Source organism: Panthera pardus, unplaced genomic scaffold (genome assembly GCF_024362965.1).
Source record: "Panthera pardus isolate Hobbes unplaced genomic scaffold, ASM2436296v1 HiC_scaffold_12, whole genome shotgun sequence".
Taxonomy (NCBI): domain Eukaryota; kingdom Metazoa; phylum Chordata; class Mammalia; order Carnivora; family Felidae; genus Panthera; species Panthera pardus.
This window is the reverse complement of record NW_026526677.1, coordinates 23,799,837-23,806,272: the sequence shown is the minus strand read 5'-3', so window position 1 is coordinate 23,806,272 and position 6,436 is coordinate 23,799,837. Positions and strand designations below refer to the sequence as shown.

At 34.1% G+C, this 6,436-nt stretch overlaps 1 pseudogene; it reads left to right on the top strand.

The window, feature by feature from the left end:
• Positions 1-1,481: 1,481 nt before the first annotated feature.
• On the top strand, positions 1,482-1,582 carry LOC128776301 (U6 spliceosomal RNA; annotated as a pseudogene).
• The last annotated feature ends 4,854 nt before the right edge of the window (positions 1,583-6,436 follow it).

Sequence of the window (6,436 nt, the reverse complement as noted above, 5' to 3'; positions counted from 1 at the left end):
ACTTTAACATTAATTTTCTTCTGTAGTTAGTACTTTATGAGTTCTAAGAAATTTTTGCTTACTACCAAATTGTGAAGATATTATCTTATTTTCTTCTAGAAACCATATAGCTTTAGCTTTTATGTTTACCTCTATGACACATCTCAAAATAATTGTCTTACAGTGTAAGACATTACATAGGGGCCAAAGTTTCTGTTTTTATTTATTTATTTTTTAATATGATGTCATCTCAACACTATTGGTTGAAGAGACTTCCTTTGTCTATTTAATTGCTGTTATGACCTTGATGAAGGCCAAATAACAGTTGAGTTTTTAAAGAATGTGTTACTAGATTTTTGTAAGTAAGATTTCTTCATCAAGATACAGAAGAATTAAGCACAAAAAGAAAATGCTCTTAAAAAGTAAACTTAAAACTTACATTTGCCAAAAGGGCATTAAAGAAAATATAAAGATAAACCATTAATTAGAGAAGACAGTTGTGGCACATAGAACTGATATAGCTAAAGATAGAGATAAATATCTGTATCCTCAATATCCTCAATAATAAATAAGAATGATATAAACAACTCAATAAAAATGTACTCAGATATTAGCAAGCCATTTATAGTTGAAACAATATTAATGGCCAATGAATATATGGAATGTTTATATTAATTACCATTTTATATCCATTCAACTGGAAAACTTAATGAAAAATATTAGTAAGCATATGGATTTCTTAAAAACTGATGGCTGATTCAAGCAATTTAGAAAACAGTGTGGCATTCTTTTAAATTTAAATATTCAAATATCCTGTGAACTTGTTTTGCTTCCAAGTATATATACAAAGACATTTTGGCATTTGTGTCCTGTGAGATATATATAAAAATATGCATAGCATCATAATTCATAACAGCAATAAATATGGAAATGGCAGAAATGTCTTTTGACACGGAGAAATAATAAATTGTGATACATTCTCAATAGAATATTATACAACGGTGAATATTATTGAATTAATGTTCCATGTAAAATATGAATTTTAATGTCATAATGCAATATAAAAAAAAAACAAGCAGGTTTACAGGAGCGCCTGGGTGGCTCAGTAGGTTGTCAGATGTCAGGTCAGGTCATGATCTCATGGTTCATGAGTTCAAGCCCCGCATCGGACTCTGTGCTGACAGCTCAGAGCCGGGATCCTACTTCAGATTCTGTCTCTCTGGCCCTCCCCAGCTCATGCTTTGTCTGTCTCTCTCTTTCAAAAATAAACATTTGAAAAAATTTTTAAAAAGCAGTTTACATAAGAGTACATATTCTTTAAAAAGAAAGACCATGAAATATATGTGTATACTAAAAATACATTAAAAAGCGAGCTAACATTAAACAAATTAACTATACCTTACCACTTGGTGGTGACAAGTGGAAAAGAAAAAGGCATAAATATCTAGATTCAAGTTGTTGGTAATGTTTTAACTTGACACACAGTAATTTCACCAAAATCAGTGCTCGCTTCGGCAGCACATATACTAAAATTAGAACAATACAGAGAAAATTAGCATGGCTTCTGTGCACCAATATCCATTATATTATTAAAAATAATTATATAGGGGCGCCTGGGTGGCTCAGTCAGTTGAGTGTCTGACTTTGGCTTAGGTCATAATCCCACAGTTTGTGGGTTCAAGCCCCGCATCGGGCTCTGTGCTGACAGCTCAGAGCCTGGAGCCTGCTCTGGATTCTGTGTCTCCCTTTCTCTCTGCCCCCTGCCTTGCACTTAGTCTGTGTCTCTGTCTCTCAAAAATAAATAAACATTAAAAAAATAAATAACAATTAGATAAATATATATCTAACATCATAGTGTATATATTCAAGTTAACATTTGAATAAATATACATATAAATTAAAAATTGAAAAGGTATGCATGTGATTTAATTACAACAATGTTTTATGGTCTGAAGGTAATAATTAATTGAAATCTGTGTACATGCTCCCTCTATGAAAACATAAAAAAGTAAAAACCAAAACAAGCATGTTGTGAATACAAAGGTTGAAGCCACTGTGAAAGGCAGTCAAATTCTAATCCTTCTATCATATGCATTCTGTGTTCTTCGTTACTGAAACGTTTAGAGTGACCTGTAAATGACCTGCATGTTGAACATCAATGGGAGTATGGTTACTAAGTTTCTGCAACTAATCTTTAAAACAGCATGTATGCTACAAGGCTTTGCGATTGTACTTCCATGTAGGTCATCCCTTTTATGAAACACTCTACCACAGCATGGCCAAGACTTCCATGGGAGTAAAGAATATTTTTATTTTATCGGTCAGAGTATACTCTTCTTAATCCTGGCTCTTTGAACACCATGAATCTCCCCATGCTCGACACACATGATTTTAGACATTAGTACATCATAATTATGCTTTTAGACCTCAAACTTGTCAATGATGCTGTTGCTTTTGACCTGTGAGAGAAGCAAGGGCGCCAGAGAGGATAATAGCAACATAGAAGTAGGTGCCTTGTGTTGTTTCTATTTGTAGCACCTCCTGACTAGTAAATAACAGGAAAAAAGATGAATATCCAAATAGATAGTGACAACTTGATCAAAGGAAGAAAAAAATTAAGTCACGTACAACAGGCTTAATCAGGTTAATTAGAATCTGGGTTGCATCTTGGACCTGGGAATACTCATCAACAGGCTGTCATCTGAAGAAAGATTATTCTCACTTAGTCTAAGGAGCATGGCAGGTGTGTCATGTGCGGCTAGATTCTCACATCAGCTCTCTGGGAAGAAGGTCTCTCGCAGAGCTGCAATTTAGCAGGCTGCCATGGCACCCGCTGAAAAATGTCTGGTGTTCCTGTTATACCAATGTCCAGAAGCATCATTATGTGGTGGAAATGTTGTTGGCGGTGCACAGGATGGAGGAGGGGAGAGGTAAACAAGGAGAAAAGGGGGAAATGGTGGGGAGGAGGAAAGTAGAAGAAGGAAAGGAGAGAAGAAATGAGGGAGGCTAAAGATCAATGAGAGTAAAGAAAGTAAAGGAAAACAACACTGTGGAAGGAGTTTAATCAACATCAAAACAAATACAAAGATGACAATGATTTTCAAATACAACACTAGCCTCACTTTGGGAAATGCAATCTAGTTAAGGGACTTTTCTCTTGATAGAATTTAAATCCAAAATTTTTCCTTAGATTCTTTTTTCTTTCTTTGTTCCCCCCCCCTTCACTTTCTCTTTCCCTTCAGTCCTTCTCCAAATCTCCTCCTCTTCTTCCTCCTCCTTCTACTAAATATGTGCATTATTTACAAGAAGTGTCTCTAAACCAAAAACACTTCCTTAAGCTTCAAAAACCACACATTTCAACTTGCCACAGAGAAATGATAGAAAAAATGCAATGGCATGAAATACACTGATTTATTTTGCAAACATCATGTCTCCCTTTGGAGGATAGAAAGTGGTTCAATTTCTGTGCCTGTCTCACCTTAAGACGCATAATAAGTGCAAGAATAAAATAAAGTCTTGAAGGGGGACATGTGACTTATAAAAATATAGAAAAGGCAATAGAAAACCATGTTTCAGTCGTATTGATTGAGCACAAGAGGCAGAATGAGAAAAAAATATTTTTGCCTTGAGAAGCAGTGAGGGTATTTTTTCTTACTGTGGGTTTTGACATTGTCCATCTCTGAATTATTCAATTTATTTTTACTTTTAATTTGGTTAGATATTTACAGGTTTATTCTCTTCCACTAACATGAAATACACTCAACAAATACACATACACCTAATAGATGGGAGACCCATGGCAGAAAGTTTTTTGTTTTTGTTTTTTTACTTCTAGTTTCCTACTTGTATGTCATATAATAGATATATACACACACTAGTTTTCACAAATTAGACTTAGAAGTCCAGTGTACCTCCCAAATAGCTCAGCTTACTCTTACAGTATAAAACAAAGTTGTTGTTTTTTTTTAAACCATAGAGCTTTGAACTAAAAACTAAAGTATTTTTTTAATGTTTGTTTATTTTGAGAGAGTGAGTAGGAGAGGGGCAGAGAGAGAGGGAGAGGGAGAATCCCAAGCAGGCTCCATGCTGTTAGCACAGAGCTAGACGCAGGGCTCAAACTCATGAACAGTGAGATCATGACTTGAGCAGAAATAGAGAGTCTGACACTTAACCAACTGAGCCATCCAGGTGCCCCTAAAATCCTTTAAGTCATAAACAGTAGATGCCTGTTTTAATTAAAACTTGTAAATTAATAAGATTAACCATTTTAATATTCAAATGTAATAAACTTTTTTTGATAAATTTGTTTTCTTTCTCATCTCTTTTTAGTGCCTTGTTTCACACTCTCTAGATACCCTCTCTGGATACACTTTTAATTTTTTTTAAGTATTTTAAGTACATTTTTCTGATACTTCAGAAATACTTTAGAAAGTTAATTTCTAAATATGATGCTTAAATATGTGTTTACTGTTTTTTTTCAGTTTTAGACATTCTCCCTAAATGTCTTTCTTCACTAGTATTTTTTAGAATTTAGCTCTTTTATTTCCACTCCCATATTATATCTGTTCTCTCAATCTTTCCTATATAGTCATATTACATATTTTGGTAAACTAAATATCCTGTTTTATTAAATATATTAAATTAGAAAACTTATCAAATATTTATTAGACTTATTGAAACAGACATTTACAAATGAGTTGAATATTATGGTTGTCATTTCCCTCATAAGTCTCCACTTACTTGTCTTTTGTTATTCATTCACTTAAATTTTTTATATCTCCTTAGCAATTTCCCTAAGCACTCCAATAAATCTGAAAAAAAAAATCAGAATATGGTTGATTATACAATTGAATAGGTGACTTTCCTGCTTATTTAATCGATGTCATTCCACATAGAATTCACAGTTCACCAGTTCCAACCTCTATGCCCATTGCAAAGATGTAGCAAAAGCTATTGCACTTATAAAATGAGAATAATGGTATAACAAAAGGAATAATAAGAGGATATGAATGGTATGAGGACAGATATGAAGCATTCAACAGAAGAATTGCAATGTAAGAATTCTTAAATATGGTTTTAAGCATCATCTTTAGAAATGAAATTACTGAGGTATCAGAAATAAAGTTACTAAATTATACCAGAAGATAAACATGAAATGAAAACTAGTAAGGAATCAATGAGCATCTTCCCTAGATTATGTATTAAACAACTTGCTGGTTTATTACTTCATGTAGTCACTGCCAGAAACCAACAGAATGGATGTGAAGAAGCCTTCATTGTAATGAAACATAGCTTGAAGTATGTCACTTTTTTTTATATCTTTGATGATTTCCTGTTTTCTTTTTACATATAGAACTAAAGCTTCTCATGGAGTTTGCAATTTAGATTGGGAGACACACACGTTATCACGCTGTGTGAAGTACTATAATAGTACAAAGTACCCAAAGTGCTTTGGGGCAGAAATGAAAAACAGTTATCCTCAGTCTGAAAACATGGGTGGATGTGGATAGACAAAGAGAGACGGGTTTCCTGAATGGGTCAATCCCTATGTTAGAATCTAAAGAATGAACAGCAGTTGTCCTGGTGGAACACAGTGAGGGAAGGTTTTTCTAGGCATCGATGTTTCCATCCGCGCCTCTCACTGAGGTGCAGTGGTGAATGAGGGTATCGGATGTATCTGTGGAAAGATGCTGAAAAATCAGTGGGGCTCATGACAAGTTTGGACAATATAAACTGTCACATAATTGATAAAAATTGTTTATTTGATGAATGTGACCAGATCAAGAATGTGTGACTAATGTGATGCCAGGAGATTGGCAGGAAAATAAGACATCTACCCTAGGAAAGAGGTGGGAAATGACTTTCCATCACTTTCAGAAATATGACATGCTTCTCAAGATGCTGAATTCTCATTATCCACCTGACAGTCTTCCAGCACTAATGCACCTGTTGGAAGAACGTGGATGAGGACTTGTTCTAAGGACAAAAAGAGACTGTCACTTATCCAAGAGAAGCTAAACAAATGGTCTGAAGCCATTAGACAAGGTTGTGCATTCCTATTTAAATACTTTCTGGAGACAGACTGCATTTTTACAAAATATACAGAAGAATGCCTTATTCTTTGTATAAGAAAGAATAGATGTTCTATTTTACAGTGATATAAAACAAATAATGTATGATTTTAGGAAAGCTCATGGAGACTGCAACATTGTAATTCATTACCTACATACTTGGGACTTTGTAAAATTAGAAATAATGACACAGAAGGTTGTGTAAATGGGAAAATCTTCCACTAGATTGTTTTGTATATTCCCTACATGTTTGACCTAAGCACTGACTTAGCCAGAATATCAGAAATAATATTTCATAATGAACTCAAAAAGTGGGGCTAAGAAGTAGAAAAGTTATATTAGTTACCATTCCTGGTTAAGAGTGACTTTGAAGAGATGTTTATACC